We start from the raw sequence: 26,429 nt of genomic DNA on the forward strand, positions 1-26,429 counted from the left end.
CTCCTGAAATGTTTTTCGGTGGAAACAAATGGGTTTTTATCATCGGAAACAGAATTAGCCCGCGACGTCTGAACAACTTTTTTTGAAAAAATCCCTAAGCCGCGCGGTCACAATTTCTGCTCAAAATCTGACGTTCTGCAATTCACTGAAAAATGTTGGCAAACTGTTGCAAGTCATCCCCTGAAATGTTTTTCGGTGGAAACTGATGGGTTTTTATCATCGGAAACAGACTTAGCCCTCGACGTCTGAACAACTGTTTTTGAAAAAATCCCTAAGCCACGCGGTCACAATTTCTTCTCAAAATCTGACGTTCTGCAATTCACTCAAAAATGTTGGCAAACTGTTGCAAGTGATCCCCTGAAATGTTTTTCGGTGGAAACAGATGGGTTTTTATCATCGGAAACAGAATTAGCCCTTGACGTCTGAACAACTGTTTTTGAAAAAATCCCTAAGCCGCGCGGTCACAATTTCTGCTAAAAATCTGACGTTCTGCAATTCACAGAAAAATGTTGGCAAACTGTTGCAAGTGATCCCCTGAAATGTTTTTCGGTGGAAACAGATGGGTTTTTATCATCGGAAACAGAATTAGCCCGCGACGTCTGAACAACTTTTTTTGAAAAAAACCCTAAGCCGCGCGGTCACAATTTCTTCTCAAAATCTGACGTTCTGCAATTCACTCAAAAATGTTGACAAACTGTTGCAAGTGATCCCCTGAAATGTTTTTCGGTGGAAACAGATGGGTTTTTATCATCGGAAACAGAATTAGCCCTCAACGTCTGAACAACTGTTTTTGAAAAAATCCCTAAGCCGCGCGATCACAATTTCTGCTAAAAATCTGACGTTCTGCAATTCACAGAAAAATGTTGGCAAACTGTTGCAAGTGATCCCGTGAAATGTTTTTCGGTGGAAACAGATGGGTTTTTATCATCGGAAACAGAATTAGCCCTTGACGTCTGAACAACTGTTTTTGAAAAAATCCCTAAGCCGCGCGGTCACAATTTCTTCTCAAAATCTGACGTTCTGCAATTCACTCAAAAATGTTGGCAAACTGTTGCAAGTGGTCCCCTGAAATGTTTTTCGGTGGAAACAGATGGGTTTTTATCATCGGAAACAGAATTAGCCCTTGACGTCTGAACAACTGTTTTTGAAAAAATCCCTAAGCCGCGCGGTCACAATTTCTTCTCAAAATCTGACGTTCTGCAATTCACTCAAAAATGTTGGCAAACTGTTGCAAGTGATCCCCTGAAATGTTTTTCGGTGGAAACAGATGGGTTTTTATCATCGGAAACAAAATTAGCCCTTGACGTCTGAACAACTTTTTTTGAAAAAATCCCTAAGCCGCGCGGTCACAATTTCTTCTCAAAATCTGATGTTCTGCAATTCACTCAAAAATGTTGGCAAACTGTTGCAAGTGATCCCCTGAAATGTTTTTCGGTGGAAACAGATGGGTTTTTATCATCGGAAACAGAATTAGCCGTCAGCGTCTGAACAACTGTTTTTGAAAAAATCCCTAAGCCGCGCGGTCACAATTTCTTCTCAAAATCTGACGTTCTGCAATTCACTCAAAAATGTTGGCAAACTGTTTCAAGTGATCTCCTGAAATGTTTTTCGGTGGAAACAGATGGGTTTTTATCATCGGAAACAGAATTAGCCCTCAACGTCTGAACAACTGTTTTTGAAAAAATCCCTAAGCCGCGCGGTCACAATTTCTTCTCAAAATCTGACGTTCTGCAATTCACTCAAAAATGTTGGCAAACTGTTGCAAGTGATCCCCTGAAATGTTTTTCGGTGGAAACAGATGGGTTTTTATCATCGGAAACAGAATTAGCCCTTGACGTCTGAACAACTTTTTTTGAAAAAATCCCTAAGCCGCGCGGTCAAAATTTCTTCTCAAAATCTAACGTTCTGCAATTCACTCAAAAATGTTGGCAAACTGTTGCAAGGGATCCCCTGAAATGTTTTTTGGTGGAAACAGATGGGTTTTTATCATCGGAAACAGAATTAGCCCTCGACGTCTGAACAACTTTTTTTGAAAAAATCCCTAAGCCCCGCGGTCACAATTTCTTCGCAAAATCTGACGTTCTGCAATTCACTCAAAAATGTTGGCAAAGTGTTGCAAGTGATCTCCTGAAATGTTTTTCGGTGGAAACAAATGGGTTTTTATCATCGGAAACAGAATTAGCCCGCGACGTCTGAACAACTTTTTTTGGAAAAATCCCTAAGCCGCGCGGTCACAATTTCTGCTCAAAATCTGACGTTCTGCAATTCACTCAATAATGTTGGCAAACTGTTGCAAGTGATCCCCTGAAATGTTTTTCGGTGGAAACAGATGGGTTTTTATCATCGGAAACAGAATTAGCCCTTGACGTCTGAACAACTTTTTTTGAAAAAATCCCTAAGCCGCGCGGTCAAAATTTCTTCTCAAAATCTGACGTTCTGCAATTCACTCAATAATGTTGGCAAACTGTTTCAAGTGATCTCCTGAAATGTTTTTCGGTGGAAACAGATGGGTTTTTATCATCGGAAACAGAATTAGCCCTCAACGTCTGAACACCTGTTTTTGAAAAAATCCCTAAGCCGCGCGGTCACAATTTCTTCTCAAAATCTGACGTTCTGCAATTCACTCAAAAATGTTGGCAAACTGTTGCAAGTGATCCCCTGAAATGTTTTTCGGTGGAAACAGATGGGTTTTTATCATCGGAAACAGAATTAGCCCTTGACGTCTGAACAACTTTTTTTGAAAAAATCCCTAAGCCGCGCGGTCAAAATTTCTTCTCAAAATCTAACGTTCTGCAATTCACTCAAAAATGTTGGCAAACTGTTGCAAGGGATCCCCTGAAATGTTTTTTGGTGGAAACAGATGGGTTTTTATCATCGGAAACAGAATTAGCCCTCGACGTCTGAACAACTTTTTTTGAAAAAATCCCTAAGCCGCGCGGTCACAATTTCTTCGCAAAATCTGACGTTCTGCAATTCACTCAAAAATGTTGGCAAAGTGTTGCAAGTGATCTCCTGAAATGTTTTTCGGTGGAAACAAATGGGTTTTTATCATCGGAAACAGAATTAGCCCGCGACGTCTGAACAACTTTTTTTGGAAAAATCCCTAAGCCGCGCGGTCACAATTTCTGCTCAAAATCTGACGTTCTGCAATTCACTCAATAATGTTGGCAAACTGTTGCAAGTCATCCCCTGAAATGTTTTTCGGTGGAAACTGATGGGTTTTTATCATCGGAAACAGACTTAGCCCTCGACGTCTGAACAACTGTTTTTGAAAAAATCCCTAAGCCACGCGGTCACAATTTCTTCTCAAAATCTGACGTTCTGCAATTCACTCAAAAATGTTGGCAAACTGTTGCAAGTGATCCCCTGAAATGTTTTTCGGTGGAAACAGATGGGTTTTTATCATCGGAAACAGAATTAGCCCTTGACGTCTGAACAACTGTTTTTGAAAAAATCCCTAAGCCGCGCGGTCACAATTTCTGCTAAAAATCTGACGTTCTGCAATTCACAGAAAAATGTTGGCAAACTGTTGCAAGTGATCCCCTGAAATGTTTTTCGGTGGAAACAGATGGGTTTTTATCATCGGAAACAGAATTAGCCCGCGACGTCTGAACAACTTTTTTTGAAAAAAACCCTAAGCCGCGCGGTCACAATTTCTTCTCAAAATCTGACGTTCTGCAATTCACTCAAAAATGTTGACAAACTGTTGCAAGTGATCCCCTGAAATGTTTTTCGGTGGAAACAGATGGGTTTTTATCATCGGAAACAGAATTAGCCCTCAACGTCTGAACAACTGTTTTTGAAAAAATCCCTAAGCCGCGCGGTCACAATTTCTTCTCAAAATCTGACGTTCTGCAATTCACTCAAAAATGTTGGCAAACTGTTGCAAGTGATCCCCTGAAATGTTTTTCGGTGGAAACAGATGGGTTTTTATCATCGGAAACAAAATTAGCCCTTGACGTCTGAACAACTTTTTTTGAAAAAATCCCTAAGCCGCGCGGTCACAATTTCTGCTAAAAATCTGATGTTTGCAAATTCACTCAAAAATGTTGGCAAACTGTTGCAAGTGATCCCCTGAAATGTTTTTCGGTGGAAACAGATGGGTTTTTATCATCGGAAACAGAATTAGCCGTCAGCGTCTGAACAACTGTTTTTGAAAAAATCCCTAAGCCGCGCGGTCACAATTTCTTCTCAAAATCTGACGTTCTGCAATTCACTCAAAAATGTTGGCAAACTGTTGCAAGTGATCCCCTGAAATGTTTTTCGGTGGAAACAGATGGGTTTTTATCATCGGAAACAGAATTAGCCCTTGACGTCTGAACAACTTTTTTTGAAAAAATCCCTAAGCCGCGCGGTCAAAATTTCTTCTCAAAATCTAACGTTCTGCAATTCACTCAAAAATGTTGGCAAACTGTTGCAAGGGATCCCCTGAAATGTTTTTTGGTGGAAACAGATGGGTTTTTATCATCGGAAACAGAATTAGCCCTCGACGTCTGAACAACTTTTTTTGAAAAAATCCCTAAGCCGCGCGGTCACAATTTCTTCTCAAAATCTGACGTTCTGCAATTCACTGAAAAATGTTGGCAAACTGTTGCAAGTGATCCCCTGAAATGTTTTTCGGTGGAAACAGATGAGTTTTTATTATCGGAAACAAAATAAGCCCTCGACGTCTGAAAAACTTTTTTTGAAAAAAATCCCTAAGCCGCGCGATCACAATTTCTGCTAAAAATCTGACGTTCTGCAATTCACTGAAAAATGTTGGCAAACTGTTGCAAGTGATCCCGTGAAATGTTTTTCGGTGGAAACAGATGGGTTTTTATCATCGGAAACAGAATTAGCCCTTGACGTCTGAACAACTGTTTTTGAAAAAATCCCTAAGCCGCGCGGTCACAATTTCTTCTCAAAATCTGACGTTCTGCAATTCACTCAAAAATGTTGGCAAACTGTTGCAAGTGATCCCCTGAAATGTTTTTCGGTGGAAACAGGTGGTTTTTTATCATCGGAAACAGAATTAGCCCTCGACGTCTGAACAACCTTTTTTGAAAAAATCCCTAAGCCGCGCGGTCACAATTTCTTCGCAAAATCTGACGTTCTGCAATTCACTCAAAAATGTTGGCAAAGTGTTGCAAGTGATCTCCTGAAATGTTTTTCGGTGGAAACAAATGGGTTTTTATCATCGGAAACAGAATTAGCCCGCGACGTCTGAACAACTTTTTTTGAAAAAATCCCTAAGCCGCGCGGTCACAATTTCTGCTCAAAATCTGACGTTCTGCAATTCACTGAAAAATGTTGGCAAACTGTTGCAAGTCATCCCCTGAAATGTTTTTCGGTGGAAACTGATGGGTTTTTATCATCGGAAACAGACTTAGCCCTCGACGTCTGAACAACTGTTTTTGAAAAAATCCCTAAGCCACGCGGTCACAATTTCTTCTCAAAATCTGACGTTCTGCAATTCACTCAAAAATGTTGGCAAACTGTTGCAAGTGATCCCCTGAAATGTTTTTCGGTGGAAACAGATGGGTTTTTATCATCGGAAACAGAATTAGCCCTTGACGTCTGAACAACTGTTTTTGAAAAAATCCCTAAGCCGCGCGGTCACAATTTCTGCTAAAAATCTGACGTTCTGCAATTCACAGAAAAATGTTGGCAAACTGTTGCAAGTGATCCCCTGAAATGTTTTTCGGTGGAAACAGATGGGTTTTTATCATCGGAAACAGAATTAGCCCGCGACGTCTGAACAACTTTTTTTGAAAAAAACCCTAAGCCGCGCGGTCACAATTTCTTCTCAAAATCTGACGTTCTGCAATTCACTCAAAAATGTTGACAAACTGTTGCAAGTGATCCCCTGAAATGTTTTTCGGTGGAAACAGATGGGTTTTTATCATCGGAAACAGAATTAGCCCTCAACGTCTGAACAACTGTTTTTGAAAAAATCCCTAAGCCGCGCGATCACAATTTCTGCTAAAAATCTGACGTTCTGCAATTCACAGAAAAATGTTGGCAAACTGTTGCAAGTGATCCCGTGAAATGTTTTTCGGTGGAAACAGATGGGTTTTTATCATCGGAAACAGAATTAGCCCTTGACGTCTGAACAACTGTTTTTGAAAAAATCCCTAAGCCGCGCGGTCACAATTTCTTCTCAAAATCTGACGTTCTGCAATTCACTCAAAAATGTTGGCAAACTGTTGCAAGTGGTCCCCTGAAATGTTTTTCGGTGGAAACAGATGGGTTTTTATCATCGGAAACAGAATTAGCCCTTGACGTCTGAACAACTGTTTTTGAAAAAATCCCTAAGCCGCGCGGTCACAATTTCTTCTCAAAATCTGACGTTCTGCAATTCACTCAAAAATGTTGGCAAACTGTTGCAAGTGATCCCCTGAAATGTTTTTCGGTGGAAACAGATGGGTTTTTATCATCGGAAACAAAATTAGCCCTTGACGTCTGAACAACTTTTTTTGAAAAAATCCCTAAGCCGCGCGGTCACAATTTCTTCTCAAAATCTGACGTTCTGCAATTCACTCAAAAATGTTGGCAAACTGTTTCAAGTGATCTCCTGAAATGTTTTTCAGTGGAAACAGATGGGTTTTTATCATCGGAAACAGAATTAGCCCTCAACGTCTGAACAACTGTTTTTGAAAAAATCCCTAAGCCGCGCGGTCACAATTTCTTCTCAAAATCTGACGTTCTGCAATTCACTCAAAAATGTTGGCAAACTGTTGCAAGTGATCCCCTGAAATGTTTTTCGGTGGAAACAGATGGGTTTTTATCATCGGAAACAGAATTAGCCCTTGACGTCTGAACAACTTTTTTTGAAAAAATCCCTAAGCCGCGCGGTCAAAATTTCTTCTCAAAATCTAACGTTCTGCAATTCACTCAAAAATGTTGGCAAACTGTTGCAAGGGATCCCCTGAAATGTTTTTTGGTGGAAACAGATGGGTTTTTATCATCGGAAACAGAATTAGCCCTCGACGTCTGAACAACTTTTTTTGAAAAAATCCCTAAGCCGCGCGGTCACAATTTCTTCGCAAAATCTGACGTTCTGCAATTCACTCAAAAATGTTGGCAAAGTGTTGCAAGTGATCTCCTGAAATGTTTTTCGGTGGAAACAAATGGGTTTTTATCATCGGAAACAGAATTAGCCCGCGACGTCTGAACAACTTTTTTTGGAAAAATCCCTAAGCCGCGCGGTCACAATTTCTGCTCAAAATCTGACGTTCTGCAATTCACTCAATAATGTTGGCAAACTGTTGCAAGTCATCCCCTGGAATGTTTTTCGGTGGAAACTGATGGGTTTTTATCATCGGAAACAGACTTAGCCCTCGACGTCTGAACAACTGTTTTTGAAAAAATCCCTAAGCCACGCGGTCACAATTTCTTCTCAAAATCTGACGTTCTGCAATTCACTCAAAAATGTTGGCAAACTGTTGCAAGTGATCCCCTGAAATGTTTTTTGGTGGAAATAGATGGGTTTTTATCATCGGAAACAGAATTAGCCCTTGACGTCTGAACAACTGTTTTTGAAAAAATCCCTAAGCCGCGCGGTCACAATTTCTGCTAAAAATCTGACGTTCTGCAATTCACAGAAAAATGTTGGCAAACTGTTGCAAGTGATCCCCTGAAATGTTTTTCGGTGGAAACAGATGGATTTTTATCATCGGAAACAGAATTAGCCCGCGACGTCTGAACAACTTTTTTTGAAAAAAACCCTAAGCCGCGCGGTCACAATTTCTTCTCAAAATCTGACGTTCTGCAATTCACTCAAAAATGTTGACAAACTGTTGCAAGTGATCCCCTGAAATGTTTTTCGGTGGAAACAGATGGGTTTTTATCATCGGAAACAGAATTAGCCCTCAACGTCTGAACAACTGTTTTTGAAAAAATCCCTAAGCCGCGCGATCACAATTTCTGCTAAAAATCTGACGTTCTGCAATTCACAGAAAAATGTTGGCAAACTGTTGCAAGTGATCCCGTGAAATGTTTTTCGGTGGAAACAGATGGGTTTTTATCATCGGAAACAGAATTAGCCCGCGACGTCTGAACAACTGTTTTTGAAAAAATCCCTAAGCCGCGCGGTCACAATTTCTTCTCAAAATCTGACGTTCTGCAATTCACTCAAAAATGTTGGCAAACTGTTGCAAGTGATCCCCTGAAATGTTTTTCGGTGGAAACAGGTGGTTTTTTATCATCGGAAACAGAATTAGCCCTCGACGTCTGAACAACCTTTTTTGAAAAAATCCCTAAGCCGCGCGGTCACAATTTCTTCGCAAAATCTGACGTTCTGCAATTCACTCAAAAATGTTGGCAAAGTGTTGCAAGTGATCTCCTGAAATGTTTTTCGGTGGAAACAAATGGGTTTTTATCATCGGAAACAGAATTAGCCCGCGACGTCTGAACAACTTTTTTTGAAAAAATCCCTAAGCCGCGCGGTCACAATTTCTGCTCAAAATCTGACGTTCTGCAATTCACTGAAAAATGTTGGCAAACTGTTGCAAGTCATCCCCTGAAATGTTTTTCGGTGGAAACTGATGGGTTTTTATCATCGGAAACAGACTTAGCCCTCGACGTCTGAACAACTGTTTTTGAAAAAATCCCTAAGCCACGCGGTCACAATTTCTTCTCAAAATCTGACGTTCTGCAATTCACTCAAAAATGTTGGCAAACTGTTGCAAGTGATCCCCTGAAATGTTTTTCGGTGGAAACAGATGGGTTTTTATCATCGGAAACAGAATTAGCCCTTGACGTCTGAACAACTGTTTTTGAAAAAATCCCTAAGCCGCGCGGTCACAATTTCTGCTAAAAATCTGACGTTCTGCAATTCACAGAAAAATGTTGGCAAACTGTTGCAAGTGATCCCCTGAAATGTTTTTCGGTGGAAACAGATGGGTTTTTATCATCGGAAACAGAATTAGCCCGCGACGTCTGAACAACTTTTTTTGAAAAAAACCCTAAGCCGCGCGGTCACAATTTCTTCTCAAAATCTGACGTTCTGCAATTCACTCAAAAATGTTGACAAACTGTTGCAAGTGATCCCCTGAAATGTTTTTCGGTGGAAACAGATGGGTTTTTATCATCGGAAACAGAATTAGCCCTCAACGTCTGAACAACTGTTTTTGAAAAAATCCCTAAGCCGCGCGATCACAATTTCTGCTAAAAATCTGACGTTCTGCAATTCACAGAAAAATGTTGGCAAACTGTTGCAAGTGATCCCGTGAAATGTTTTTCGGTGGAAACAGATGGGTTTTTATCATCGGAAACAGAATTAGCCCTTGACGTCTGAACAACTGTTTTTGAAAAAATCCCTAAGCCGCGCGGTCACAATTTCTTCTCAAAATCTGACGTTCTGCAATTCACTCAAAAATGTTGGCAAACTGTTGCAAGTGGTCCCCTGAAATGTTTTTCGGTGGAAACAGATGGGTTTTTATCATCGGAAACAGAATTAGCCCTTGACGTCTGAACAACTGTTTTTGAAAAAATCCCTAAGCCGCGCGGTCACAATTTCTTCTCAAAATCTGACGTTCTGCAATTCACTCAAAAATGTTGGCAAACTGTTGCAAGTGATCCCCTGAAATGTTTTTCGGTGGAAACAGATGGGTTTTTATCATCGGAAACAAAATTAGCCCTTGACGTCTGAACAACTTTTTTTGAAAAAATCCCTAAGCCGCGCGGTCACAATTTCTTCTCAAAATCTGATGTTCTGCAATTCACTCAAAAATGTTGGCAAACTGTTGCAAGTGATCCCCTGAAATGTTTTTCGGTGGAAACAGATGGGTTTTTATCATCGGAAACAGAATTAGCCGTCAGCGTCTGAACAACTGTTTTTGAAAAAATCCCTAAGCCGCGCGGTCACAATTTCTTCTCAAAATCTGACGTTCTGCAATTCACTCAAAAATGTTGGCAAACTGTTTCAAGTGATCTCCTGAAATGTTTTTCGGTGGAAACAGATGGGTTTTTATCATCGGAAACAGAATTAGCCCTCAACGTCTGAACAACTGTTTTTGAAAAAATCCCTAAGCCGCGCGGTCACAATTTCTTCTCAAAATCTGACGTTCTGCAATTCACTCAAAAATGTTGGCAAACTGTTGCAAGTGATCCCCTGAAATGTTTTTCGGTGGAAACAGATGGGTTTTTATCATCGGAAACAGAATTAGCCCTTGACGTCTGAACAACTTTTTTTGAAAAAATCCCTAAGCCGCGCGGTCAAAATTTCTTCTCAAAATCTAACGTTCTGCAATTCACTCAAAAATGTTGGCAAACTGTTGCAAGGGATCCCCTGAAATGTTTTTTGGTGGAAACAGATGGGTTTTTATCATCGGAAACAGAATTAGCCCTCGACGTCTGAACAACTTTTTTTGAAAAAATCCCTAAGCCGCGCGGTCACAATTTCTTCGCAAAATCTGACGTTCTGCAATTCACTCAAAAATGTTGGCAAAGTGTTGCAAGTGATCTCCTGAAATGTTTTTCGGTGGAAACAAATGGGTTTTTATCATCGGAAACAGAATTAGCCCGCGACGTCTGAACAACTTTTTTTGGAAAAATCCCTAAGCCGCGCGGTCACAATTTCTGCTCAAAATCTGACGTTCTGCAATTCACTCAATAATGTTGGCAAACTGTTGCAAGTGATCCCCTGAAATGTTTTTCGGTGGAAACAGATGGGTTTTTATCATCGGAAACAGAATTAGCCCTCAACGTCTGAACACCTGTTTTTGAAAAAATCCCTAAGCCGCGCGGTCACAATTTCTTCTCAAAATCTGACGTTCTGCAATTCACTCAAAAATGTTGGCAAACTGTTGCAAGTGATCCCCTGAAATGTTTTTCGGTGGAAACAGATGGGTTTTTATCATCGGAAACAGAATTAGCCCTTGACGTCTGAACAACTTTTTTTGAAAAAATCCCTAAGCCGCGCGGTCAAAATTTCTTCTCAAAATCTAACGTTCTGCAATTCACTCAAAAATGTTGGCAAACTGTTGCAAGGGATCCCCTGAAATGTTTTTTGGTGGAAACAGATGGGTTTTTATCATCGGAAACAGAATTAGCCCTCGACGTCTGAACAACTTTTTTTGAAAAAATCCCTAAGCCGCGCGGTCACAATTTCTTCGCAAAATCTGACGTTCTGCAATTCACTCAAAAATGTTGGCAAAGTGTTGCAAGTGATCTCCTGAAATGTTTTTCGGTGGAAACAAATGGGTTTTTATCATCGGAAACAGAATTAGCCCGCGACGTCTGAACAACTTTTTTTGGAAAAATCCCTAAGCCGCGCGGTCACAATTTCTGCTCAAAATCTGACGTTCTGCAATTCACTCAATAATGTTGGCAAACTGTTGCAAGTCATCCCCTGAAATGTTTTTCGGTGGAAACTGATGGGTTTTTATCATCGGAAACAGACTTAGCCCTCGACGTCTGAACAACTGTTTTTGAAAAAATCCCTAAGCCACGCGGTCACAATTTCTTCTCAAAATCTGACGTTCTGCAATTCACTCAAAAATGTTGGCAAACTGTTGCAAGTGATCCCCTGAAATGTTTTTCGGTGGAAACAGATGGGTTTTTATCATCGGAAACAGAATTAGCCCTTGACGTCTGAACAACTGTTTTTGAAAAAATCCCTAAGCCGCGCGGTCACAATTTCTGCTAAAAATCTGACGTTCTGCAATTCACAGAAAAATGTTGGCAAACTGTTGCAAGTGATCCCCTGAAATGTTTTTCGGTGGAAACAGATGGGTTTTTATCATCGGAAACAGAATTAGCCCGCGACGTCTGAACAACTTTTTTTGAAAAAAACCCTAAGCCGCGCGGTCACAATTTCTTCTCAAAATCTGACGTTCTGCAATTCACTCAAAAATGTTGACAAACTGTTGCAAGTGATCCCCTGAAATGTTTTTCGGTGGAAACAGATGGGTTTTTATCATCGGAAACAGAATTAGCCCTCAACGTCTGAACAACTGTTTTTGAAAAAATCCCTAAGCCGCGCGGTCACAATTTCTTCTCAAAATCTGACGTTCTGCAATTCACTCAAAAATGTTGGCAAACTGTTGCAAGTGATCCCCTGAAATGTTTTTCGGTGGAAACAGATGGGTTTTTATCATCGGAAACAAAATTAGCCCTTGACGTCTGAACAACTTTTTTTGAAAAAATCCCTAAGCCGCGCGGTCACAATTTCTGCTAAAAATCTGATGTTTGCAAATTCACTCAAAAATGTTGGCAAACTGTTGCAAGTGATCCCCTGAAATGTTTTTCGGTGGAAACAGATGGGTTTTTATCATCGGAAACAGAATTAGCCGTCAGCGTCTGAACAACTGTTTTTGAAAAAATCCCTAAGCCGCGCGGTCACAATTTCTTCTCAAAATCTGACGTTCTGCAATTCACTCAAAAATGTTGGCAAACTGTTGCAAGTGATCCCCTGAAATGTTTTTCGGTGGAAACAGATGGGTTTTTATCATCGGAAACAGAATTAGCCCTTGACGTCTGAACAACTTTTTTTGAAAAAATCCCTAAGCCGCGCGGTCAAAATTTCTTCTCAAAATCTAACGTTCTGCAATTCACTCAAAAATGTTGGCAAACTGTTGCAAGGGATCCCCTGAAATGTTTTTTTGGTGGAAACAGATGGGTTTTTATCATCGGAAACAGAATTAGCCCTCGACGTCTGAACAACTTTTTTTGAAAAAATCCCTAAGCCGCGCGGTCACAATTTCTTCTCAAAATCTGACGTTCTGCAATTCACTGAAAAATGTTGGCAAACTGTTGCAAGTGATCCCCTGAAATGTTTTTCGGTGGAAACAGATGAGTTTTTATTATCGGAAACAAAATAAGCCCTCGACGTCTGAAAAACTTTTTTTGAAAAAAATCCCTAAGCCGCGCGGTCACAATTTCTGCTCAAAATCTGACGTTCTGCAATTCACTCAATAATGTTGGCAAACTGTTGCAAGTGATCCCCTGAAATGTTTTTCGGTGGAAACAGATGGGTTTTTATCATCGGAAACAGAATTAGCCCTTGACGTCTGAACAACTGTTTTTGAAAAAATCCCTAAGCCGCGCGGTCACAATTTCTTCTCAAAATCTGACGTTCTGCAATTCACTCAAAAATGTTGGCAAACTGTTGCAAGTGATCCCCTGAAATGTTTTTCGGTGGAAACAGATGGTTTTTTATCATCGGAAACAGAATTAGCCCTCGACGTCTGAACAACTTTTTTTGAAAAAATCCCTAAGCCGCGCGGTCACAATTTCTTCGCAAAATATGACGTTCTGCAATTCACTCAAAAATGTTGGCAAAGTGTTGCAAGTGATCTCCTGAAATGTTTTTCGGTGGAAACAGATGGGTTTTTATCATCGGAAACAGAATTAGCCCTCGACGTCTGAACAACTTTTTTTGAAAAAATCCCTAAGCCGCGAGGTCACAATTTCTTCTCAAAATCTGACGTTCTGCAATTCACTCAAAAATGTTGGCAAACTGTTGCAAGTGATCCCCTGAAATGTTTTTCGGTGGAAACAGGTGGTTTTTTATCATCGGAAACAGAATTAGCCCTCGACGTCTGAACAACCTTTTTTGAAAAAATCCCTAAGCCGCGCGGTCACAATTTCTTCGCAAAATCTGACGTTCTGCAATTCACTCAAAAATGTTGGCAAAGTGTTGCAAGTGATCTCCTGAAATGTTTTTCGGTGGAAACAAATGGGTTTTTATCATCGGAAACAGAATTAGCCCGCGACGTCTGAACAACTTTTTTTGAAAAAATCCCTAAGCCGCGCGGTCACAATTTCTGCTCAAAATCTGACGTTCTGCAATTCACTGAAAAATGTTGGCAAACTGTTGCAAGTCATCCCCTGAAATGTTTTTCGGTGGAAACTGATGGGTTTTTATCATCGGAAACAGACTTAGCCCTCGACGTCTGAACAACTGTTTTTGAAAAAATCCCTAAGCCACGCGGTCAGAATTTCTTCTCAAAATCTGACGTTCTGCAATTCACTCAAAAATGTTGGCAAACTGTTGCAAGTGATCCCCTGAAATGTTTTTCGGTGGAAACAGATGGGTTTTTATCATCGGAAACAGAATTAGCCCTTGACGTCTGAACAACTGTTTTTGAAAAAATCCCTAAGCCGCGCGGTCACAATTTCTGCTAAAAATCTGACGTTCTGCAATTCACAGAAAAATGTTGGCAAACTGTTGCAAGTGATCCCCTGAAATGTTTTTCGGTGGAAACAGATGGGTTTTTATCATCGGAAACAGAATTAGCCCGCGACGTCTGAACAACTTTTTTTGAAAAAAACCCTAAGCCGCGCGGTCACAATTTCTTCTCAAAATCTGACGTTCTGCAATTCACTCAAAAATGTTGACAAACTGTTGCAAGTGATCCCCTGAAATGTTTTTCGGTGGAAACAGATGGGTTTTTATCATCGGAAACAGAATTAGCCCTCAACGTCTGAACAACTGTTTTTGAAAAAATCCCTAAGCCGCGCGGTCACAATTTCTGCTCAAAATCTGACGTTCTGCAATTCACTGAAAAATGTTGGCAAACTGTTGCAAGTGATCCCCTGAAATGTTTTTCGGTGGAAACAGATGGGTTTTTATCATCGGAAACAGAATTAGCCCGCGACGTCTGAACAACTTTTTTTGAAAAAAACCCTAAGCCGCGCGGTCACAATTTCTTCTCAAAATCTGATGTTCTGCAATTCACTCAAAAATGTTGACAAACTGTTGCAAGTGATCCCCTGAAATGTTTTTCGGTGGAAACAGATGGGTTTTTATCATCGGAAACAGAATTAGCCGTCAACGTCTGAACAACTGTTTTTGAAAAAATCCCTAAGCCGCGCGGTCACAATTTCTTCTCAAAATCTGACGTTCTGCAATTCACTCAAAAATGTTGGCAAACTGTTTCAAGTGATCCCCTGAAATGTTTTTCGGTGGAAACAGATGGGTTTTTATCATCGGAAACAGAATTAGCCCTTGACGTCTGAACAACTGTTTTTGAAAAAATCCCTAAGCCGCGCGGTCAAAATTTCTTCTCAAAATCTAACGTTCTGCAATTCACTCAAAAATATTGGCAAACTGTTGCAAGTGATCCCCTGAAATGTTTTTTGGTGGAAACAGATGGGTTTTTATCATCGGAAACAGAATTAGCCCTCGTCGTCTGAACAACTTTTTTTGAAAAAATCCCTAAGCCGCGAGGTCACAATTTCTTCTCAAAATCTTACGTTCTGCAATTCACTCAAAAATGTTGGCAAACTGTTGCAAGTGTTCCCCTGAAATGTTTTTCGGTGGAAACAGGTGGTTTTTTATCATCGGAAATAGAATTAGCCCTCGACGTCTGAACAACCTTTTTTGAAAAAATCCCTAAGCCGCGCGGTCACAATTTCTTCGCAATATCTGACGTTCTGCAATTCACTCAAAAATGTTGGCAAAGTGTTGCAAGTGATCTCCTGAAATGTTTTTCGGTGGAAACAAATGGGTTTTTATCATCGGAAACAGAATTAGCCCGCGACGTCTGAACAACTTTTTTTGAAAAAATCCCTAAGCCGCGCGGTCACAATTTCTGCTCAAAATCTGACGTTCTGCAATTCACTGAAAAATGTTGGCAAACTGTTGCAAGTCATACCCTGAAATGTTTTTCGGTGGAAACTGATGGGTTTTTATCATCGGAAACAGACTTAGCCCTCGACGTCTGAACAACTGTTTTTGAAAAAATCCCTAAGCCACGCGGTCAGAATTTCTTCTCAAAATCTGACGTTCTGCAATTCACTCAAAAATGTTGGCAAACTGTTGCAAGTGATCCCCTGAAATGTTTTTCGGTGGAAACAGATGGGTTTTTATCATCGGAAACAGAATTAGCCCGCGACGTCTGAACAACTTTTTTTGAAAAAAACCCTAAGCCGCGCGGTCACAATTTCTTCTCAAAATCTGACGTTCTGCAATTCACTCAAAAATGTTGACAAACTGTTGCAAGTGATCCCCTGAAATGTTTTTCGGTGGAAACAGATGGGTTTTTATCATCGGAAACAGAATTAGCCCTCAACGTCTGAACAACTGTTTTGGAAAAAATCCCTAAGCCGCGCGATCACAATTTCTGCTAAAAATCTGACGTTCTGCAATTCACAGAAAAATGTTGGCAAACTGTTGCAAGTGAACCCGTGAAATGATTTTCGGTGGAAACAGATGGGTTTTTATCATCGGAAACAGAATTAGCCCTTGACGTCTGAACAACTGTTTTTGAAAAAATCCCTAAGCCGCGCGGTCACAATTTCTTCTCAAAATCTGACGTTCTGCAATTCACTCAAAAATGTTGGCAAACTGTTGCAAGTGGTCCCCTGAAATGTTTTTCGGTGGAAACAGATGGGTTTTTATCATCGGAAACAGAATTAGCCCTTGACGTCTGAACAACTGTTTTTGAAAAAATCCCTAAGCCGCGCGGTCACAATTTCTTCTCAAAATCTGACGTTCTGCAATTCACTCAAAAATGTTGGCAAACTGTTGCAAGTGATCCCCTGAAATGTTTTTCGGTGGAAACAGATGGGTTTTTATCATCGGAAACAGACTTAGCCCTCGACGTCTGAACAACTTTTTTTGAAAAAATCCCTAAGCCGCGCGGTCACAATTTCTTCTCAAAATCTGACGTTCTGCAATTCACTCAAAAATGTTGGCAAAGTGTTGCAAGTGATCTCCTGAAATGTTTTTCAGTGGAAACAGATGGGTTTTTATCATCGGAAACAGAATTAGCCCTCAACGTCTGAACAACTGTTTTTGAAAAAATCCCTAAGCCGCGCGGTCACAATTTCTTCTCAAAATCTGACGTTCTGCAATTCACTCAAAAATGTTGGCAAACTGTTGCAAGTGATCCCCTGAAATGTTTTTCGGTGGAAACAGATGGGTTTTTATCATCGGAAACAGAATTAGCCCTTGACGTCTGAACAACTTTTTTTGAAAAAATCCCTAAGCCGCGCGGTCAAAATTTCTTCTCAAAATCTAACGTTCTGCAATTCACTCAAAAATGTTGGCAAACTGTTGCAAGGGATCCCCTGAAATGTTTTTTGGTGGAAACAGATGGGTTTTTATCATCGGAAACAGAATTAGCCCTCGACGTCTGAACAACTGTTTTTGAAAAAATCCCTAAGCCGCGCGATCACAATTTCTGCTAAAAATCTGACGTTCTGCAATTCACAGAAAAATGTTGGCAAACTGTTGCAAGTGAACCCGTGAAATGATTTTCGGTGGAAACAGATGGGTTTTTATCATCGGAAACAGAATTAGCCCTTGACGTCTGAACAACTGTTTTTGAAAAAATCCCTAAGCCGCGCGGTCACAATTTCTTCTCAAAATCTGACGTTCTGCAATTCACTCAAAAATGTTGGCAAACTGTTGCAAGTGGTCCCCTGAAATGTTTTTCGGTGGAAACAGATGGGTTTTTATCATCGGAAACAGAATTAGCCCTTGACGTCTGAACAACTGTTTTTGAAAAAATCCCTAAGCCGCGCGGTCACAATTTCTTCTCAAAATCTGACGTTCTGCAATTCACTCAAAAATGTTGGCAAACTGTTGCAAGTGACCCCTGAAATGTTTTTCGGTGGAAACAGATGGGTTTTTATCATCGGAAACAAAATTAGCCCTTGACGTCTGAACAACTTTTTTTGAAAAAATCCCTAAGCCGCGCGGTCACAATTTCTTCTCAAAATCTGACGTTCTGCAATTCACTCAAAAATGTTGGCAAACTGTTGCAAGTGATCCCCTGAAATGTTTTTCGGTGGAAACAGATGGGTTTTTATCATCGGAAACAGACTTAGCCCTCGACGTCTGAACAACTTTTTTTGAAAAAATCCCTAAGCCGCGCGGTCACAATTTCTTCTCAAAATCTGACGTTCTGCAATTCACTCAAAAATGTTGGCAAAGTGTTGCAAGTGATCTCCTGAAATGTTTTTCAGTGGAAACAGATGGGTTTTTATCATCGGAAACAGAATTAGCCCTCAACGTCTGAACAACTGTTTTTGAAAAAATCCCTAAGCCGCGCGGTCACAATTTCTTCTCAAAATCTGACGTTCTGCAATTCACTCAAAAATGTTGGCAAACTGTTGCAAGTGATCCCCTGAAATGTTTTTCGGTGGAAACAGATGGGTTTTTATCATCGGAAACAGAATTAGCCCTTGACGTCTGAACAACTTTTTTTGAAAAAATCCCTAAGCCGCGCGGTCAAAATTTCTTCTCAAAATCTAACGTTCTGCAATTCACTCAAAAATGTTGGCAAACTGTTGCAAGGGATCCCCTGAAATGTTTTTTGGTGGAAACAGATGGGTTTTTATCATCGGAAACAGAATTAGCCCTCGACGTCTGAACAACTTTTTTTGAAAAAATCCCTAAGCCGCGCGGTCACAATTTCTTCTCAAAATCTGACGTTCTGCAATTCACTGAAAAATGTTGGCAAACTGTTGCAAGTGATCCCCTGAAATGTTTTTCGGTGGAAACAGATGAGTTTTTATCATCGGAAACAAAATAAGCCCTCGACGTCTGAACAACTTTTTTTGAAAAAAATCCCTAAGCCGCGCGGTCACAATTTCTGCTCAAAATCTGACGTTCTGCAATTCACTCAATAATGTTGGCAAACTGTTGCAAGTGATCCCCTGAAATGTTTTTCGGTGGAAACAGATGGGTTTTTATCATCGGAAACAAAATTAGCCCTTGACGTCTGAACAACTGTTTTTGAAAAAATCCCTAAGCCGCGCGGTCACAATTTCTTCTCAAAATCTGACGTTCTGCAATTCACTCAAAAATGTTGGCAAACTGTTGCAAGTGATCCCCTGAAATGTTTTTCGGTGGAAACAGATGGGTTTTTATCATCGGAAACAGAATTAGCCCTTGACGTCTGAACAACTTTTTTTGAAAAAATCCCTAAGCCGCGCGGTCAAAATTTCTTCTCAAAATCTAACGTTCTGCAATTCACTCAAAAATGTTGGCAAACTGTTGCAAGGGATCCCCTGAAATGTTTTTTGGTGGAAACAGATGGGTTTTTATCATCGGAAACAGAATTAGCCCTCGACGTCTGAACAACTTTTTTTGAAAAAATCCCTAAGCCGCGCGGTCACAATTTCTTCTCAAAATCTGACGTTCTGCAATTCACTGAAAAATGTTGGCAAACTGTTGCAAGTGATCCCCTGAAATGTTTTTCGGTGGAAAAAGATGAGTTTTTATCATCGGAAACAAAATAAGCCCTCGACGTCTGAACAACTTTTTTTGAAAAAAATCCCTAAGCCGCGCGGTCACAATTTCTGCTCAAAATCTGACGTTATGCAATTCACTCAATAATGTTGGCAAACTGTTGCAAGTGATCCCCTGAAATGTTTTTCGGTGGAAACAGATGGGTTTTTATCATCGGAAACAAAATTAGCCCTTGACGTCTGAACAACTGTTTTTGAAAAAATCCCTAAGCCGCGCGGTCACAATTTCTTCTCAAAATCTGACGTTCTGCAATTCACTCAAAAATGTTGGCAAACTGTTGCAAGTGATCCCCTGAAATGTTTTTCGGTGGAAACAGATGGTTTTTTATCATGGGAAACAGAATTAGCCCTCGACGTCTGAACAACTTTTTTTGAAAAAATCCCTAAGCCGCGCGGTCACAATTTCTTCGCAAAATATGACGTTCTGCAATTCACTCAAAAATGTTGGCAAAGTGTTGCAAGTGATCTCCTGAAATGTTTTTCGGTGGAAACAGATGGGTTTTTATCATCGGAAACAGAATTAGCCCGCGACGTCTGAACAACTTTTTTTGAAAAAATCCCTAAGCCGCGCGGTCACAATTTCTGCTCAAAATCTGACGTTCTGCAATTCACTGAAAAATGTTGGCAAACTGTTGCAAGTCATCCCCTGAAATGTTTTTCGGTGGAAACTGATGGGTTTTTATCATCGGAAACAGACTTAGTCCTCGACGTCTGAACAACTTTTTTTGAAAAAAACCCTAAGCCGCGCGGTCACAATTTCTTCTCAAAATCTGATGTTCTGCAATTCACTCAAAAATGTTGGCAAACTGTTGCAAGTGATCCCCTGAAATGTTTTTCGGTGGAAACAGATGGGTTTTTATCATCGGAAACAGAATTAGCCATCAGCGTCTGAACAACTGTTTTTGAAAAAATCCCTAAGCCGCGCGGTCACAATTTCTTCTCAAAATCTGACGTTCTGCAATTCACTCAAAAATGTTGGCAAACTGTTTCAAGTGATCCCCTGAAATGTTTTTCGGTGGAAACAGATGGGTTTTTATCATCGGAAACAGAATTAGCCCTTGACGTCTGAACAACTGTTTTTGAAAAAATCCCTAAGCCGTGCGGTCAAAATTTCTTCTCAAAATCTAACGTTCTGCAATTCACTCAAAAATGTTGGCAAACTGTTGCAAGTGATCCCCTGAAATGTTTTTTGGTGGAAACAGATGGGTTTTTATCATCGGAAACAGAATTAGCCCTCGACGTCTGAACAACTTTTTTTGAAAAAATCCCTAAGCCGCGCGGTCACAACTTCTTCTCAAAATCTGACGTTCTGCAATTCACTCAAAAATGTTGGCAAACTGTTGCAAGTGATCCCCTGAAATGTTTTTCGGTGGAAACAGATGGTTTTTTATCATCGGAAACAGACTTAGCCCTCGACGTCTGAACAACTTTTTTTGAAAAAATCCCTAAGCCGCGCGGTCACAATTTCTTCTCAAAATCTGACGTTCTGCAATTCACTCAAAAATGTTGATAAACTGTTGCAAGTGATCCCCTGAAATGTTTTTCGGTGGAAACAGATGGGTTTTTATCATCGGAAACAAAATTAGCCCGCGACGTCTGAACAACTTTTTTTGAAAAAATCTCTAAGCCGCGCGGTCACAATTTCTTCTCAAAATCTGACGTTCTGCAATTCACTCAAAAATGTTGGCAAAGTGTTGCAAGTGATCTCCTGAAATGTTTTTCAGTGGAAACAGATGGGTTTTTATCATCGGAAACAGAATTAGCCCTCAACGTCTGAACAACTGTTTTTGAAAAAATCCCTAAGCCGCGCGGTCACAATTTCTTCTCAAAATCTGACGTTCTGGAATTCACTCAAAAATGTTGGCAAACTGTTGCAAGTGATCCCCTGAAATGTTTTTCGGTGGAAACAGATGGGTTTTTATCATCGGAAACAGAATTAGCCCTTGACGTCTGAACAACTTTTTTTGAAAAAATCCCTAAGCCGCGCGGTCAAAATTTCTTCTCAAAATCTAACGTTCTGCAATTCACTCAAAAATGTTGGCAAACTGTTGCAAGGGATCCCCTGAAATGTTTTTTGGTGGAAACAGATGGGTTTTTATCATCGGAAACAGAATTAGCCCTCGACGTCTGAACAACTTTTTTTGAAAAAATCCCTAAGCCGCGCGGTCACAATTTCTTCTCAAAATCTGACGTTCTGCAATTCACTGAAAAATGTTGGCAAACTGTTGCAAGTGATCCCCTGAAATGTTTTTCGGTGGAAACAGATGAGTTTTTATCATCGGAAACAAAATAAGCCCTCGACGTCTGAACAACTTTTTTTGAAAAAAATCCCTAAGCCGCGCGGTCACAATTTCTGCTCAAAATCTGACGTTCTGCAATTCACTCAATAATGTTGGCAAACTGTTGCAAGTGATCCCCTGAAATGTTTTTCGGTGGAAACAGATGGGTTTTTATCATCGGAAACAAAATTAGCCCTTGACGTCTGAACAACTGTTTTTGAAAAAATCCCTAAGCCGCGCGGTCACAATTTCTTCTCAAAATCTGACGTTCTGCAATTCACTGAAAAATGTTGGCAAACTGTTGCAAGTGATCCCCTGAAATGTTTTTCGGTGGAAACAGATGGGTTTTTATCATCGGAAACAGAATTAGCCCTTGACGTCTGAACAACTTTTTTTGAAAAAATCCCTAAGCCGCGAGGTCAAAATTTCTTCTCAAAATCTAACGTTCTGCAATTCACTCAAAAATGTTGGCAAACTGTTGCAAGGGATCCCCTGAAATGTTTTTTGGTGGAAACAGATGGTTTTTTATCATGGGAAACAGAATTAGCCCTCGACGTCTGAACAACTTTTTTTGAAAAAATCCCTAAGCCGCGCGGTCACAATTTCTTCGCAAAATATGACGTTCTGCAATTCACTCAAAAATGTTGGCAAAGTGTTGCAAGTGATCTCCTGAAATGTTTTTCGGTGGAAACAGATGGGTTTTTATCATCGGAAACAGAATTAGCCCGCGACGTCTGAACAACTTTTTTTGAAAAAATCCCTAAGCCGCGCGGTCACAATTTCTGCTCAAAATCTGACGTTCTGCAATTCACTGAAAAATGTTGGCAAACTGTTGCAAGTCATCCCCTGAAATGTTTTTCGGTGGAAACTGATGGGTTTTTATCATCGGAAACAGACTTAGCCCTCGACGTCTGAACAACTGTTTTTGAAAAAATCCCTAAGCCGCGCGGTCACAATTTCTTCTCAAAATCTGACGTTCTGCAATTCACTCAAAAATGTTGGCAAACTGTTTCAAGTGATCCCCTGAAATGTTTTTCGGTGGAAACAGATGGGTTTTTATCATCGGAAACAGAATTAGCCCTTGACGTCTGAACAACTGTTTTTGAAAAAATCCCTAAGACGCGCGGTCAAAATTTCTTCTCAAAATCTAACGTTCTGCAATTCACTCAAAAATGTTGGCAAACTGTTGCAAGTGATCCCCTGAAATGTTTTTCGGTGGAAACAGATGGGTTTTTATCATCGGAAACAGAATTAGCCCTTGACGTCTGAACAACTTTTTTTGAAAAAATCCCTAAGCCGCGAGGTCAAAATTTCTTCTCAAAATCTAACGTTCTGCAATTCACTCAAAAATGTTGGCAAACTGTTGCAAGGGATCCCCTGAAATGTTTTTTGGTGGAAACAGATGGGTTTTTATCATCGGAAACAGAATTAGCCCTCGACGTCTGAACAACTTTTTTTGAAAAAATCCCTAAGCCGCGCGGTCACAATTTCTTCTCAAAATCTGACGTTCTGCAATTCACTGAAAAATGTTGGCAAACTGTTGCAAGTGATCCCCTGAAATGTTTTTCGGTGGAAACAGATGAGTTTTTATCATCGGAAACAAAATAAGCCCTCGACGTCTGAACAACTTTTTTTGAAAAAAATCCCTAAGCCGCGCGGTCACAATTTCTGCTCAAAATCTGACGTTCTGCAATTCACTCAATAATGTTGGCAAACTGTTGCAAGTGATCCCCTGAAATGTTTTTCGGTGGAAACAGATGGGTTTTTATCATCGGAAACAAAATTAGCCCTTGACGTCTGAACAACTGTTTTTGAAAAAATCCCTAAGCCGCGCGGTCACAATTTCTTCTCAAAATCTGACGTTCTGCAATTCACTCAAAAATGTTGGCAAACTGTTGCAAGTGATCCCCTGAAATGTTTTTCGGTGGAAACAGATGGTTTTTTATCATGGGAAACAGAATTAGCCCTCGACGTCTGAACAACTTTTTTTGAAAAAATCCCTAAGCCGCGCGGTCACAATTTCTTCGCAAAATATGACGTTCTGCAATTCACTCAAAAATGTTGGCAAAGTGTTGCAAGTGATCTCCTGAAATGTTTTTCGGTGGAAACAGATGGGTTTTTATCATCGGAAACAGAATTAGCCCGCGACGTCTGAACAACTTTTTTTGAAAAAATCCCTAAGCCGCGCGGTCACAATTTCTGCTCAAAATCTGACGTTCTGCAATTCACTGAAAAATGTTGGCAAACTGTTGCAAGTCATCCCCTGAAATGTTTTTCGGTGGAAACTGATGGGTTTTTATCATCGGAAACAGACTTAGCCCTCGACGTCTGAACAACTTTTTTTGAAAAAAACCCTAAGCCGCGCGGTCACAATTTCTTCTCAAAATCTGATGTTCTGCAATTCACTCAAAAATGTTGGCAAACTGTTGCAAGTGATCCCCTGAAATGTTTTTCGGTGGAAACAGATGGGTTTTTATCATCGGAAACAGAATTAGCCGTCAGCGTCTGAACAACTGTTTTTGAAAAAATCCCTAAGCCGCGCGGTCACAATTTCTTCTCAAAATCTGACGTTCTGCAATTCACTCAAAAATGTTGGCAAACTGTTTCAAGTGATCCCCTGAAATGTTTTTCGGTGGAAACAGATGGGTTTTTATCATCGGAAACAGAATTAGCCCTTGACGTCTGAACAACTGTTTTTGAAAAAATCCCTAAGCCGCGCGGTCAAAATTTCTTCTCAAAATCTAACGTTCTGCAATTCACTCAAAAATGTTGGCAAACTGTTGCAAGTGATCCCCTGAAATGTTTTTTGGTGGAAACAGATGGGTTTTTATCATCGGAAACAGAATTAGCCCTCGACGTCTGAACAACTTTTTTTGAAAAAATCCCTAAGCCGCGCGGTTACAATTTCTTCTCAAAATCTGACGTTCTGCAATTCACTCAAAAATGTTGGCAAACTGTTGCAAGTGATCCCCTGAAATGTTTTTCGGTGGAAACAGATGGGTTTTTATCATCGGAAACAGAATTAGCCCTCGACGTCTGAACAACCTTTTTTGAAAAAATCCCTAAGCCGCGCGGTCACAATTTCTTCGCAAAATCTGACGTTCTGCAATTCACTCAAAAATGTTGGCAAAGTGTTGCAAGTGATCTCCTGAAATGTTTTTCGGTGGAAACAAATGGGTTTTTATCATCGGAAACAGAATTAGCCCGCGACGTCTGAACAACTTTTTTTGAAAAAATCCCTAAGCCGCGCGGTCACAATTTCTGCTCAAAATCTGACGTTCTGCAATTCACTGAAAAATGTTGGCAAACTGTTGCAAGTCATCCCCTGAAATGTTTTTCGGTGGAAACTGATGGGTTTTTATCATCGGAAACAGACTTAGCCCTCGACGTCTGAACAACTGTTTTTGAAAAAATCCCTAAGCCACGCGGTCACAATTTCTTCTCAAAATCTGACGTTCTGCAATTCACTCAAAAATGTTGGCAAACTGTTGCAAGTGATCCCCTGAAATGTTTTTCGGTGGAAACAGATGGGTTTATATCATCGGAAACAGAATTAGCCCTTGACGTCTGAACAACTGTTTTTGAAAAAATCCCTAAGCCGCGCGGTCACAATTTCTGCTAAAAATCTGACGTTCTGCAATTCACTCAAAAATGTTGACAAACTGTTGCAAGTGATCCCCTGAAATGTTTTTCGGTGGAAACAGATGGGTTTTTATCATCGGAAACAAAATTAGCCCGCGACGTCTGAACAACTTTTTTTGAAAAAATCTCTAAGCCGCGCGGTCACAATTTCTTCTCAAAATCTGACGTTCTGCAATTCACTCAACAATGTTGGCAAAGTGTTGCAAGTGATCTCCTGAAATGTTTTTCAGTGGAAACAGATGGGTTTTTATCATCGGAAACAGAATTAGCCCTCAACGTCTGAACAACTGTTTTTGAAAAAATCCCTAAGCCGCGCGGTCACAATTTCTTCTCAAAATCTGACGTTCTGCAATTCACTCAAAAATGTTGGCAAACTGTTGCAAGTGATCCCCTGAAATGTTTTTCGGTGGAAACAGATGGGTTTTTATCATCGGAAACAAAATTAGCCCTCGACGTCTGAACAACTTTTTTTGAAAAAATCCCTAAGCCGCGCGGTTACAATTTCTTCTCAAAATCTGACGTTCTGCAATTCACTCAAAAATGTTGGCAAACTGTTGCAAGTGATCCCCTGAAATGTTTTTCGGTGGAAACAGGTGGTTTTTTATCATCGGAAACAGAATTAGCCCTCGACGTCTGAACAACCTTTTTTGAAAAAATCCCTAAGCCGCGCGGTCACAATTTCTTCGCAAAATCTGACGTTCTGCAATTCACTCAAAAATGTTGGCAAAGTGTTGCAAGTGATCTCCTGAAATGTTTTTCGGTGGAAACAAATGGGTTTTTATCATCGGAAACAGAATTAGCCCGCGACGTCTGAACAACTTTTTTTGAAAAAATCCCTAAGCCGCGCGGTCACAATTTCTGCTCAAAATCTGACGTTCTGCAATTCACTGAAAAATGTTGGCAAACTGTTGCAAGTCATCCCCTGAAATGTTTTTCGGTGGAAACTGATGGGTTTTTATCATCGGAAACAGACTTAGCCCTCGACGTCTGAACAACTGTTTTTGAAAAAATCCCTAAGCCACGCGGTCACAATTTCTTCTCAAAATCTGACGTTCTGCAATTCACTCAAAAATGTTGGCAAACTGTTGCAAGTGATCCCCTGAAATGTTTTTCGGTGGAAACAGATGGGTTTATATCATCGGAAACAGAATTAGCCCTTGACGTCTGAACAACTGTTTTTGAAAAAATCCCTAAGCCGCGCGGTCACAATTTCTGCTAAAAATCTGACGTTCTGCAATTCACTCAAAAATGTTGACAAACTGTTGCAAGTGATCCCCTGAAATGTTTTTCGGTGGAAACAGATGGGTTTTTATCATCGGAAAC

This window comes from Podarcis vaucheri (assembly GCF_965113315.1).
Source record: "Podarcis vaucheri genome assembly, chromosome: 2".
NCBI classification, from domain to species: Eukaryota; Metazoa; Chordata; class Lepidosauria; order Squamata; family Lacertidae; genus Podarcis; species Podarcis vaucheri.